The 14,548-nt window shown below is 57.9% G+C and overlaps 1 protein-coding gene across 1 annotated transcript in view; it reads left to right on the forward strand.

Moving 5' to 3' along the window:
• Positions 1 to 14,548, forward strand: part of CUNH7orf50 (chromosome unknown C7orf50 homolog) — a 124,069-nt gene that overhangs the window by 76,672 nt on the left and 32,849 nt on the right. The gene's annotated exons all lie outside the window — the stretch shown is intronic.

The raw sequence follows: 14,548 nt of genomic DNA on the forward strand, positions 1-14,548 counted from the left end.
GGACATGCTCCCTGTTGGGGCCCGGGGAGGGGGCTCTGCCCTGTCAAGTCTCCCGTGCCCATGCCAAGAGAGACGGACAGGGGTGGGTCATCGGTCCCGGCACCCTCACCTGGCCAATGAGGCAGCGCCCTGGCAGGGTGCAACCGAGCAGCCTGTGTCCCAGTGCCTAGGAGGCATGGGCACACAGCCGGCCGCGAGAACCCACCGCATGAGGAAAGAACACACTTCATAAATGTCAGTTCTTTGGAGGAAAACCTTACTTTCAAAATGTAGTTTGGTCCAACCTGACCTCCCGCTCTCAGGATAAGAAATCCTCTTGGGCAAGCATATACAAAGCAGACATTTGTTTCCCGAGCCTTGGGACAGGGATCAGCCAGCCCTGATGCCCCTGAAGGGACTCAGAGGCCAGGCCCTGGCCACACGTGCTGCTGCGCCACAGGCTGGTGCCTGGCATTGGGGTGGGAGGTGACGCGGAGAGAGGGCTCTGAGAGCACAGACCTTACCCACTGGTCTGCCTCACCCTTGCCCCACCCGGGCCAGTGGGATGACAGGGGGTTAACAGTGAAGGAAACATAAGGAGGCCAGGGGCCCCCACTGCAGGAGTGTGTCTGCATCGGAGTCCCCCAGCCTCAGACTGCACACAGGCCATGTAGGCGTCAGGGACATCCAATCCGGGGGAGTGTTTTGCAAGCCTCACTAATGCTGCCCAGCAGCCTGCGATGATGTGTGTCAGACAGTAGCGACACTCAGGGTCAGGCTGGGCACAGGGCTGGCCGGCTCTGCCCACATTGGTTACATCATTGTTACAGTGTTTACTGTCACCCACAGTGTGGGCTCGGCCCTAAAGTCTGGACAGTGCTCCTCAGCCTATGGCCCTGGTGGGCACTCTGCACCCCGGGGGCCGGATTCTGGGGGAAAAGGTGGGAGCCCCGGGCGGGTGGTACGTGTGTCCCACAGCCAAGGCACTGGGTTCCGCAGGGAGCTGGGAAGGGAAGGGGAGTCATCTTTTAGCTGATTACATGGCCGGTTTCCACTCTCCTTCTCCTTCCTGAAGGCCTCCAGAGCTGGCTGGGGATGTTTCAACAATGTGGCCTCTTCTCTGTTCTGAGGCTCCTCCGTGCTGAACCATGGCTCCAACAGTGAGCGGGGGGGACAGGGAACAGAGGAGGCTGTGGGGAGCTCACCTGCCAGACTTCACTGGCCTGGAGTCCCCCAGAAACTACATTCTTGTGGCCACTGTGGATATCTTCCATCCCAGAGCATCTGTCTGTGCGGTGACCAGCTGGGCTCACGTCCTGCCCAGGGACCCATAAGGTCTGCCTGAGATGTTCCACCTGCTCTCGTGTCCAAGCCTCTTTCCTTACAAGAGGAGAGAGATGCGTCCCTGAAAAGGGAGGGCCCTGCGCCATTGTTAGGACAGGCACTGGCTCAGTGGGGCGCTGGCCAGCAGGAACGGCTGGGACCTGAGGAGCCACACTCCTGGTCTGACAGAGCCCGTCCTCCCTCAGGCCTGCCCCAGGCTTGTGCGGGGCCCTCAGCCCTCCCTCCCGCAGCCTGTCCCTAGCATCACCCCAAGTGGCCCGCAGCCGCACCCGTGCCTCAGGCTGCTTACCTCTATCCTAAGCGCCCCGTATCTATGCGTCTGGACCGCAGACCCTGTGAGCAACACAGCAGCATGGACGACAGGGAGGATCCTGTGTTTCTCAGCACACACACACCACCACCACCACCACCACCACCACCACCACCACCCCGCCCGCCCTGGGTGCTTATCAGCGGCAGCCTCGCGGCACTGGCTTCCTGCGCGGTGCGTGTGCGCACTCCGTGCCCGGCATGGAAGCCACTTGTTTTCCTCCAATAAATCGCTCAGTGTCGGCCTCCCTTGGCAGGCCCAGCGGCCCCTCCCTATCTCTGTTTACAGCCAGATCCGCAGAACGGGGGCTGTGCCTGGAAGGGCCGGCACCGTCTGGTCAGGCTCCTGCCCCGTCGCACCAGTTCTGGGAGTGCCAGGTTCCTTCCCCCTACACCCCAGCCTGTGCCGAGTGATGGGGCAGGTGCGGCAAGTCTTGCCCAGAGCCCACATGGCCGTTCCTGACACTCGGGGTGTAGGGCGTGTGCAGTGACAAGTTCCTCTTTCCCTTGAGCAAGGAAACTGAGAGGCAACTTAGGACAGAACCAGAGGCCACACCGAGTCTCCATGGAAAGGGGCTGTGGCCACCGGCCCTGCAGCACGGGCCCCAGGGCTCTTTGAAGGGGCAGCAATGGCTGAGGACAGGTTTGGGACTGGCAGGAAGAAGGGCGGGTGTCTTCCCTGTGTCGCTGTGGCACCCACAGCTGGCCTGAGCACGGCTACAGCGGAGCTGCCGGCCAGTGGCCACTGGCCGTGTCCCCTCCCAGCCAGGGGCTCAGGGAGCCGCTGTCCTGCCTGCCCATGGCTGCCCCGTGGGGCAACAGGGAAGGGCCGCTGGCGAGCAGCCATCCTGGGCCAAGAGTGGCTCCATTCTTGGGAAACGGTCACGTGGAGCACAGTCTGTTTAGAATTTCCTTCCCAGTTCTCGTGCCTGTGTGGCCTGGCTCACAGGTCGTGTGGAGAGCGGGCGGTGGCCGTCAGTGCTCGGTCTTCAGTTGAAATAGGCCTGAGTTTCTGTTTGCTGATAGCCAGGAAACACAGAACGTACTGACTTGATTTCAGAAGCCAAAGTTTGCGTCCGTGCATGGTTCTCGTGTGTATGCAAGCAGAGGATGCCAGCTGTTGGCTTTCTGTCAGCCTGACGATGACAAGCTTTGCTTTTTTGTCCCAGCATTCTTCTGGGGAAGCCACTTTGTTTTCTAAACACGGGCGTGTGGTATTTGCCAAAACAGGAGTGTTCATTCCTGTCTGGGATGATGGGGCTGAGAGGCAGGGCAGGGAAGGGAACAGCTGGCAGGGAGGCAGGGGGCCAGGTGCTGGGGTGACGCCACCATCGCTGAGGCCACTGGACAGCCACGTGCCCGCCTCAGGATGGGCTCACCCATGCCCTGTGCAAACCGAACGTGGGTCCCTGTGAGCACAGGTGGTCCCGCTGCAGGGGGCTGCAGGCATGTGGCACAGGTGGGCGGAAAGCAGGTGGAGGTGCTCAGGAGGCCAGGGGATAGCGACTGCACCCACAGAACTGCCCCATGTCAGTGGGTCTGGTGCGTGAGCCCTCAGTGGTCCTGCCTAAACCCTAGTCACAGGTGTTTGGTGAAGCCTGTGCAGGTCTTGAAGCTGCTGGCTCATGTCACAGCTGACCTTCCAAAGGATGAGCGCCAGGGTGGGGGGTCCTGTCTAGGCCAGGACCGCTGCCTACCATCCTGCACCTGGAGCCAGGCGGATGGCCCTGATCCCCCAGGCCTGCCCTCCTGGCTACACAGGGCCTCCAGTGGGGGCTGGCCCGGCCTGCCTTTCTCTGGTTCCTGTTTCCTTGTGGTGACTCCACTTCCCTTTTGTACACTCTGGTTTTGTTAAGTCCAGGAACCTGGGAACAGAGACTTCCCTTCAGGGAGGAGGCGGACCTGGGAACAATGGTCTGGCTCCCGCCCTCCAGCCCAGGCCTCAGACCACCTTTCCAGCTCCTGAGAAAGAGGAACTTGGAGTGCAGCCGGAGTTGGGGAGGGTGGGTGGTGGTTCCAGGAAGGTCCTCTCTGCAAGGCCACGCGGGGTTCAGTGCACTTCAGTGCCCAGCGCTCCCCACTCCACCCATTCTCATTTGGAAATCTGCCACATTCTTCAGGACAGCAGGATGGAGAATCTAGCTTCCCGGGCCCTGTCACCTGCTGCATGCCCTCAGCAGAGGGGGTCAGGATCAGTGAGGACCCCAGTGGGCTTCTCGTCTGGGCTAGCCTTACAAACAGGTTGGGTCTGTCTCCACACTTCCTCCCAAGACCCCCCTGGGCTCCACCTTGCCAGAGCTCCCTGCTGCTTCCCTGGCTCCTGGGCCTGCCTCATCTTCCACGCACCCTAGAGTCTTTTCTAGAAGGGTCTGTTGGCAGAGCTGCCTGGCTTGCTCTGCCTGTCCTGCCCCCACTTCCTCCTACCTAACCAGCTCCCTGGTGCTGTTCCTCTGCCCTCCTCCACTGGGCCTGCCTCCAGCCTCTCGGTGCCAGACTTACTACCACCTCTCCCCCGCCCCCAAGAGCTGCGCAGGTCCCGCGCCTGCACCCACACCCTTGCAGCAGACAAGGCGCCGAGAATGGTCCCAGCACCTGTCCTCCTGACTCTCCACAGGACTGTATTCGGGGTCCCCCTGGATTTCCACTCCTCCCAGCCCCAGGTCTCACCTCATCTGGGTGCTGCTTCTGTCACAGAAATTCTCCCTTCCTGGTTGGGGTCGCAGCCTCCTGGAGGGGCCCCTCACAACCATGACCGTCCTCCCAGAGCATTCTCTTCTCGGTCCCAGGTCTCTGTGGCGAGAAGTGACCCACTCACCCTTGAGACCCCCACTGAGCCAGGCCCGTGGCAGCTTCTGCGCGTGTACGGTGTGTTTTCCGGCGAGCCAGGACTGCCCGTCAGCCAAGCTGCACAGAGCAAGGGTGCCCCGGACATGTGTAGGTGTCTTGCTGCCTATGTCCGTGGCAAGGGCAGCAGCAGGCCTGCTGGGCCTCCATCCTCTCTGCGGCTGAATGTGGGCCTCTGTGGTGACAGAGTGGTGGCCCAGCTCCAGGCCAATGGGAGGGACAGCAGGAGGGCCGTGCCGGTCAGGCTGGCCTGTTCCTGATGGGCACCGGGCATCTCGGCTGGGCAAGAAAAGGGAGGCAGCTCTCCAGGCCAGGGACCTCACACCTGCTTGGGGTTGTCCAAGACAGAGACCACTGTAATCTTCTGGCTTTTTCCACAAAGGTGACTCACGTACTCTCCCTCTCTGAGGGCTTTGTGTGTGTGTGTTTTGTTTTCTAATGACACTCAGAAAGAAGAAAGCTGCACGTCATAAGGACAGGGCCAGTCTTTCAGGTGCCTGCTCCCCTTCCTGGTCCTCTTCCCATGGGCTGGAGAGGCCAGGATGGCTTGTGGGGAACACAGTTCCAGGCCTGGGGGCCAGTGGGCACCTGAGAGAGGAGAGCAGATAAGCAGCCAGCCTGGTGGAAGCAGGAGTAGCTGGACCACAGGAGGGTGCTAGGCCCCAGAACAGGTCAGAGTGCATAGCGGGGCCGGCCTGGGAAATGGCAGCCCCAAGCTCCCTGCTAGGCCAGCCCTCAGTGGCTCGGATTGTTATTGCATCTGCAGCCACGTGGAGCCTCTTCCCTGAGCTTGGCTCCGTTCGCACCCCAGCGAGGGCAGCCTCCAGACAGGCCAGACATTTCCCTCCAGAGAAGCCTGAGAGGACCCGAAAGCTGAGCCATCCCACTCGTGAGGCGGGCTGCGCCGTGGGAAGCCCTGGGAGGGAAGAAAGCTGTGGTCATTTCTTCTCCATGTGGAGTGGTCACCTCTTGGGCCTCAGAAGCCCTACCCTTTAGAGGTGAGCAAGGCTGAGGTCCGCAAGGACAGAGTCTCGTGGTCCAAGCTGGTGTCCATTTGTGGATTTGGTGCCCCAGCACTGCTGTCTGGGCCTCTGCCACTTCGTGGGGTGCCCCGAGGCCAGACTGTCAGAAGGCCCGGTCCGGGAGCTGCCTCCTGCAGGGCAATGAAGACCCAGTGAATGCTGGCCGAGATGGAGCGAGAGGCCGGTGGACGTGCAGGATGCGTCTGAGTGTCCGCTCGGAGGCCCCTGGGGCACGGAGCCCTTTTGGGTTCTGTACCCCATCCCAGTTTCTAGGGACTTCACAGTTTCCACATCTTTTCTGTCCCTTCATCCCCAGCTGGAGCCTGTGTTTCCTCAGCTGGGTGACAGTCAACTGCAGATGCTCTCATGCATAAAAGAAAAGCCATTTTCTTCCAAGATGCCTTCTGGGCTTCAATAATTCTATTTCAAGGAAACGCTTTCCTAGACTTGCCAGTTTCTAACCACAGGAGAGTTCTCGGCTGCCTTCTGTCGCAGAGGCTCTCAGGCAGGGTTACGGGCTCAGCACATGAGTGTGGAAGGGCTGTTTGCCTCAGGCTGTAGGCATGGAGCCATCGGAGAATGCTGAGAGAAGGGAACTCGCGGCTGTCTGACCTGCAGACCCATGGGCCTGATGGAGGAGGACGTCCCGTGGCCTCAAGTCTGGCCTAAGCACCCCTCTGGGCAGCTGTCCTTACTGGTTTGGAAAACCAAGGAAGCGCCTTCTGCTCTGGGCCCTGAGCTGGGACTTTGGGGCTCTCCGGTTTCTTCCCTAATGGTACTGGCCAGCACCCGAGCATGGCGGCTCTGCAGGGGTCACACAGACAGCCCAGAGGGCCGGTGCCAAGAGCGGGCACAGGCCTGGGCCCTGGTGGCTGACCAGTGAATCAGCACACAGGGAGAGAGGGCACTGTAGGCCGAGGGTTTAGTGGGAAGGCCTGTCGGTGGGAGGCCAGGCTGAAGGGAAGATGAGCTGACAGGAAAGCTGGGAACAGACAAGCCACTCCTCTGCTCGGCGGCCTGAGGAGCCCCGGAAGACCAGGAGGGGCAGGGTGTCCCAAGCAGTAGGGGTGATGCCCAGGCCCGGGGGACAGAGGGTGGGGGACGGACAGGGACAGATGCAGAGCGGAACCTCAGTGTGTCCCAGGAGAGACACCAGTCCTAGGCTGCTTTCCGACTTTGAGGAAGCAGCTCTGAGGGCAGGCACTGCCTTGAACCCTGGCCTGCCTCCTCCCCCACTCGGTGGCAGGGGAGCTCCAATGCAGACCTCTGCAGGGCAGGCAGTGGCTTAGGCAAGCGCTTGAACTTTGCAGAAGGAGCAGGGTAGCCCCCTGTCACCTAGCGCCACACGCTGTCAGGAAAGGTGCAGGTGCCCCGCATTTTGCTCAGCATCCCGCCCAGTTGGGAATTCCATCTGTAGAACCAGCCCCCCAGATTGGTGTCCGGGCTCCCTGCTTCCCCACAGGGGGGCGCTAGTTAGGCAGGTAATGTACTACCTCAGTTTCCCCAGCTTAGGAGACTGGTGTGACTGCTGTGGAGTTAGATGGATCCAGCCGTGTGGAGCACGGCAGGGCGAGCCTCAGCAGGTCCCCGGAGGGTGGACGAGTAGGGTGCGGGCCCATACCCTCCTTCCTGGACACGGGGAGCTCACAGAAGGCTGGCTGTGGACTTCTGCTCAGAATCTACCACCCGACGTGGAAGGCGGGTGTGGGGACGTGAGCGCCAGGCACAGGCCTGGTGCCAGCTGTTGGGGGCGGGGAGGGTGGGGACAGCAGCAAGCCTCAGACCACCGCTGTGCACCGCAGGGACGTCCCCGTCCCAGAGGCTTCATGGTCTGGGTCCGGGCTTTGGTAATACCACCAACGGCACGTTTGCTGGTTTGGCATTCATGACACTGGGGCATGAAGGTGTACTTTCCTCACCTGTGCCCACAGCATACAGAGAAGGGGGGCCGGCGGACAGAGCAGCTCTGACCCTAACTCAGGAGGACTGGGGGAGTCCTCTCAGCGGTGACACACACCCCCTTCTCTGCTGGCAAGGCCCACACCCCAGTTAGGCCGCCTGTTAGAAGCATTTTGAGGCAGAACGTTGGTAGCTTTCTTTCTGTGCCTTTTCAAAAAAGAGCCCCAAATGGTATAAAGCAGCCCACGAAAAGTGGATGTCTGTAAGTAATGAAAAAGCTAAAATCCAGGGCTAAAGTAAATAGTGATCTCTGTGCAAACAGATGCCACGAGTGGGTCAGAACAGCAGCCTGGGGGGGAGGGGATCGTGGGCTGAAGCGGGCTGCTGCTGGGGTGGGCAGGGGTCATGCCTCCTGGGGTCCTGCGTGTGTGTGTGTGTGTGTGTGTGTGTGTGTGTGTGTGTGCGCGCGCGCGCGCATGCACGTATACATGCACAGAGCCCACAGAGATGAAATACCAGCAAAGAGGAATCAGCCTGTTCGAGGATAGCTGAGCTGGTTTCACTAAAACCTTCCCGTTATTTCCTTGCTCTGTTAATCAGGAAATCCTGTCCTCTGCTGCTGGGGGCCCACTGGTGCTGGGCCTCCTACCCATCTCCCTGCAGGGCGGGGGCGCACACACTGATCCCCCTGCTCACTTGATAAGTGTTAACTTACCCCTGAAGTTTTATTTTGGTATCAGCACTGTGAGGGGCCCTCCCTGACCATCGTCCCTACTCCCCCTCCAGCCAGTCCTGCTGCAGCCCTGTCTTTGCCACCTGCTGAGAGCTTTCTGAATGGGAGGGGGAAGCCTCTTGATTCCTGCCAGGAGCCTAGATGGCTGGCTGGGGAGGAGGGTCGCTAGGTCATGTCAGAGGCTCTCCCCCAAGGTGAGCAATAGACCCCACACCGCAGAAGGGGTAGGAGAGTGGGAGTGCCTCTTGTCACTAGGAGATCAGGCTGTGGGCATGGGGCTGTGGGGCGCAGGCAGTGCACCCTGATTGGGCAGACAGCTCAGCCTGGCTGACGGTCTTGTGGGTTGTTTCTGTTTGACGTAGACCTGCTGTGCACCATGAGACTTAACTTCAGATGAATGTTCTAGAACAATCAGAATGCTTTGAAAATGACTCCTGAGTGTTTATTTCCTTTTGTAATAATGGGCAGAGGCTTTAGCTTCAATTAACATCCAGCTGGTAGGAGCCAGACACTCCGGAAAGGCTGGTGCTTTTGTAGGTTTTTGAATGCAGAGAGCTTATGCATACTGATTCCTATCACAAACGCTGTGCCCTCCTGGGGTGTGATAAGAAACTGTTCCTCATATAGACGGGTTGTTTTGGTTTTTACAGCCTTTTGCTTTTTATGGTTCTAAACGGCAGAGTAGTGAGCGAACCAGGCAGCATGGCTCACGCATAAACAAGGGGCTGCTTCTCTCCCTGGAATGGAACAGGCCTGTCCACTGGCTCAGGAAGGGCTGCGGGGGACTGAGACCAAGCAGCCAGGTCCAGGCCAGCGGGGCGCCTGTGCCAGGCCACCAGCTTCCTTCCCTGGAAGGAGATGGGACACACGTTCTTTTGTCAACAGAGCGCTAGTTTCTTGGGCCGTTTTTTCCCGGACTAACGTGGTTTGAGGCTAGTGCTCCTTCCAGGCACAGCAGGCCAGGAAAAAATAGAAACTAAAAGACTCACTTAGAAATTCGAGGGGCTGAGAACCGATCAGGTCTCCATTTCAGACTCTGGGCAGGCCTGGCAGCCCAGCCTGGCTCCCCGATCTCCCCCAGCCTTTAACTCAGTGTGCTCTTACCTCGCCGGGAGGGCGCGGGGGGAGGGGGGGGGACACGGGCTGGGACTCAGAGCCGCTGATCTTATCAGCGCCTGTGGTTCTTTCCCAGGGAGGAACTGGAGGAACCGCTGGGTAGTTTTACTCTGCACAGTTGCTTCCTCAGTTTGCTGGGTTCTAATTAAAACTGGGAAGTTCCTAGGCACACCCCCACTGGCATGAATGGGAGGAAAGGGACCCTGGGTGGGCCTGCTGGGGGACACACAGGACACCTGGCCCATCTCACCCTGTCCTGTGATGTGAGGGATGTTGTGTTTGCACATGGAGACTCCCAGGGGACTGAATTCTGTTCCCTGGCACCATCATATTTTGGCATCTCAAATTAGAAGATCAGCCTTTTTCTTATCTAGACTGTGGCCCCTGCCTGGGTAGTATTTTGGGTCCTAGGCCTGTGAGACCCCTTTGGGCAGGTGCTGCCCAGTTCCACAAGTGGCTTTAGCCTTAGAGCCAGCGGCAAGCAAGGGGAAGTGACGGGAAACATTGTTTAAGGAAGAAGCAGCATGATTTCATCATGTGTGCTAATGCAGAGGCCCCAGTTCTCTGGAAGGGAACTCACCCCTTCCTCTGCTACCACCCCGAAGACACTGCCCTAGTGTGTGGTTGGGTCACTAGAGGCCAGGTGGCAATTATGTTTCCAGGATTCCAAATGACATTGGAGGGACCAGAGTTGGCTGCAGCTGCTCCAGGAGCCCCCTCCCAGTCCCACCCCAGGAGGCAGCAGGGCCCTCTTCCCACCTGTAAATTACACAGGCGTAGTTCCTAGCAGTGATCTCTTCAAGTATGTCACTCTCTCATTATATAATAGGTAGAAATCAGTCCTCACATCCCAACCTAAAAGCCTGTGTGGCCCACATTAAGTGGGCGTACCTTGCCTGTCATCAGCCTACCCTGGGCTTTGAGTTACAGGGACACCAATACCACGCTGACATTTGCATTCTGCCCTAAGACTGTGTTTTTCAATCCTCGGGGTATTTCCACACTCACGGCAGAAGCAGGACACTGCATGGTCCAAGAGCTGTGTGTGGCCCTGGGGGACGGCCTTACTGCTCCAGCCGCAGCTTCCTATGTGTGACGGGCCTGGTGAGCACTGACCACATGCAGGTACTTATCTGGAGGCCTGCTTCATTCAGGAAGATACCAGGGGCTCTGGTTTGGAGAGCTGGGCCCCACAGCAGTTGCTTACAGAGCTACGCTGCAGGTCCTGGACAGTGGCTGTCTACTGGGTGTAGTTTTCATTCTACAGTGCCCCAGCTAGACCCAATCGGGACAATGGAGGGTCTGGTCACATTATGCATGGTCAGAGTCACTTTCCCATACCCTCCTATGTGCAGGGGTCCGGGAAGCCAGCTTCTGGCTTTTTGCAATTGAATGCTAACCTCTGCTAGAGGCTGGCCGGCTGAAATGTGGAGCTTGTTACTTAGAGGTGGAATGGAGATCTCAAAGGAGATCAGAGGGATAAATGGTGCTCTGGACATCAAATGTACAGTCACCCTCAGGCTCTCAACATCTGGGCAGGGCAGAGGCTAGGTAGATGACCACAAGCAGATGAACGTCCTGCTTAGAGGCTGAACTTAAGGTGTTTATGATACTAAGTTGCTGTATGTTATGTTTCTTGTTGCTAGCAGAGTGGATATTCAAAGGGGGGGGGGGTCACTGCCTTCCTATGAAGTTTTGCAGGAGCCTTTCCATGCGCGGGGAATTGTATATTTTCATCAAGTGTCCAAGATAGTTAACAACAGACTTGCTGTCTACATTTAGATGTAGTTCCAGAACTTACTAAAAACTGTGTAATCATGAAGAAGAGGAAAGCCGTAAGCATGCTGACCCAGGAGAACGTAGTCAGTACCCCCTCCCCTTCCCTCTCCGCGCCGCCCCCCCCACCGACATGTGAGGAGGAACCAGTGGTGTTGCTAAGCCACATGCCCCTCCACAGGTTAATGACCGCTGGGCAGCCGCACGGTCAGCACACAGCTGGAGACTGGCCCCAGATGCGGGACAGCGTCCCCGCCCCCTCAAGGGGACAGCACCCACAAACCGCCAGGGGACATCGTCCCCGCCCCGCAAGGGGACAGCACCCCCAAACCTCTGGGGGACCCTGTCCCCACCCCGCAAAGGGACAGCACCCCCAGACCTCTGGGGGACACTGTCCCCACCCCGCAAGGGAACAGCACCCCCAAACCTCCGGGGGACGGCGCCCCTACCCCCGGGGGACAGTATCGCAAACCTCCGGGGGACAGCGCCCCCATCCCGCAAGCGGACTGCACCAGGGCGGGGCCAAGACACCCGAGAGTAGCTGCGGGGCCGCTGCAGCCCCGGGCTCGCTCCCCGCGCGGGCCGAGACCCTGGACGTGCCGGCCGGCCGACCCCCGCCTTTGGCGCCCACTCACCCGCTCGCTGGGCCGCGGGCCGCGCAGTCGCCGCGGGGCGGGCAGCTCCGGGCTCCGAGGAGGCGGCGGCGGGGTTCACCGCGCGCACGCCGCGCGGGCCTGTGTACACACGTGACCGCCGGCCGGTCCCACCCCCCGACCGGCTCCGCCCCCGCCCCCAGGCTCGAGCCGCACTCCGACCGCGCGGGGCGGGGCGGCGCGCGTTCTGTGACCCGAGGTCAGCCGCGTGCCGGACGCAAACCCCGGGCGCGCTCTTGGGCTCCCTGAAGCGCTGGTGCTGGTTGTGCTGAGTCAGAAGGCGCTCTAATCTGTAGGGCACAGCCCCTCTCCCCACCCACCAACGGCCGTAGTCTGGTCGGTACAGGTGCACCCGCTCCGCCCCCGCAACATGCGCGGGCTGCTTCCGCAGTCCCCGGTTACTTCCCGAGTTTGGGAATTACCTTGTCCGCTGAGCGCACCGCAGGAAAACCTCTGAAGCACACAGTGCATTGTTTGCAGCCCCTTTAATTTTGTAGCTGTTGTTATAATTAAACGTTGGGAACGTTTGAAGACCAAGGTGATTTACTCTGCACTACTTCTTACCGTGTAATGGTACCCTTAGCCGCACATTCTAGCTCAGGATCCGAGAGCATTTCTGTCTGAAAATCAAAGCATGTGGGTTGCAGAACTTAACACAGATGTGCTGCGTGAGCAGGGGCTTAGAGGAACTGCAACAAACGAGGATAGCAGCCAAGGCTGCTGCTGAGCGCCCTGTGCTGCCTGCGCGCTCACAGGGGAGCTTCCTGACCGCTGATTAGAGAGGGAGGTCGTGGGTGAGCTGGCGGGCCAGACTCCCCTTGGTCGAAGGGCACAGCAGAGCCCCATTCTCTGACCAGCCCAGGTATAGACACCCTTGGCCCTCTTGTCATTGCCTTAACTTCTCAGCCCAACACCAGAAGTGGGTTTGTGGGGTAGTCATCTGGCCACACCTGGCACTTCACACTGCTGGGGGAGCCATACTCTGCCCGCTCCTCTTCCAGGCGCCCAGAGCCTCTGGAGGTATTTACTGCATATGTCATCACCCCAAGACATCATTAATGCTGTACACACCACTGCTTAATGAACCACTGTAAAGAAAACAATTGGCCAATTAAATTCTGACACGTCAATTATAAGAAGCATCCCGATTTTAGAAATGTTAAAATGAGAGAGAAAATGTGTCTTAGCAGCAATGAAATACAGTCCTCTCATATTAAGCTGTATCAAGGCTCAGAAAGCTTATGCAACTTGCCCAAGGTCACACAGCAGATGGTGGGGTCTGGACTTGCACCCAGTCTGCCCAAGTAAAGCACTCTGTTGTCTGCGTGGCCTTAGCAGAGTTCGTTCAGAGCTCTTGGAATGCCAGGTCCACTGAGGTCTGCCCACAGGGTGTTTGGTGGCCAGAAGAACAGCTGCTTGTAACTGGGGTGAGCTAACAGCACTAGGTCACCTGTACTGTCTTGTCTGCAAAGAAAGACTTACTCTGCCAAGCAGGCAAACAGGGTCAGAAGAATGGCAGAGAGTCTGTGTGTAGGGAGGAGGGGGTGGGAGATCTTCAAAGTAAGCCCACCCTCCAGCTGAACCAAGATCAGCGTTTTATAGCTAGGGAATGTAAATAGGCACCAGAGGGTTACAGCTTCATATCATGCTGCTAGCTGCTCCCCAACCATTCAGGCCAGTTCCCATGGATGAGCCTGGCGTCTGTGGGGACAACAGCACCATCCTGGGCAGACGTGGACTAGGGTGTAAGAGCCGTGCGACAGACATGCATCCTGGGTTTCTGACTGCATCACACTCAGATATCACTTTGTAAAAACCACATGCAGTTGGCCTCCCCTGGATTGCTGGTGAGGGTTTCTGAGGAGTAGGAGTCGGGGGCTCCTGGGCCCCAGGGCCCCAGGGCTGAGCCTTTGTAGCTGCATTCACTGCAGCCATCACAAGGCTGGTGCCCTAATTGTGCACTGCACTCTGCAGTGAAAAGGGAGACTCCGGCCCAGTTTTCTGCCGAGATCACGGAGCTGCCACTCCCTGGATTACAGAAACATCACAATGGCCCTTTGCTTACCTTAGTCTGGAGACTTGGCAAGTCTTCCTGGTGATTCTGGAGTGGCAGTTGATAAGAAAGGCTGCATTCCACTCTGAGGGGATTCTGGACGACTGCCTGGGGACCTGAGAGTAACCAGCTACACAGAGTCATTCTCTTGGGGGCTGGAGACCGGGATGTGGAGGGTTCCAGCTGCCCTAACCTGGACAGAAAGGCAGGGTCATCTTTTTGAAAGGTGAACCTTCCTTCAGCCATGATGTGCTAAAACTGTACATTTGATCCTAAGTGACGTGTTGATCAGGGACAAGGAATGGTCAAAGTTAATTTGTTTTTTCTTATGAGTCTGGTTTTAGAGTAGGTTCTATATGGTGACTTCTGTGTGGTTTCATTAGTGCAAGTAAATGTTCTTCAGGGCTCCAGTAAAGTATAATAGACTTTGATAAGGCAGCGTGGAGGGCTTGGTAAGAGACAGCGTCCCGTCGTAGGAAAGCCAATGGGCTAGATGGGAAGCATGTGACTGATGTCTAGCTGTTGGTTCAGAGCTGGGCCTGTTGTTTCTCTGTTGTCTTCACAGGCATACACACCCACAAAAGCAGAGAACAACTTGGCATGTCATCAGACTCATCTGATCAAACTTTTCTGCCCCAGTTTTAGCCAGGAAGAACTCACCATCCAGCTCCCACATAACACAGTTAATAAAGATACTCTGTTTCTTAGAGAAGGCTGTTCTTTGTAGTTATATACTTTTATTTATATAATCTTATGTCTGGATTTTATACTATACATATACACACAAATTATGTAATAATGTTAACCCTACAAATAGAAC

Source organism: Lontra canadensis, unplaced genomic scaffold, assembly GCF_010015895.1.
Source record: "Lontra canadensis isolate GAN:19392208 unplaced genomic scaffold, GSC_riverotter_1.0 scaffold45, whole genome shotgun sequence".
NCBI lineage: Eukaryota > Metazoa > Chordata > Mammalia > Carnivora > Mustelidae > Lontra > Lontra canadensis.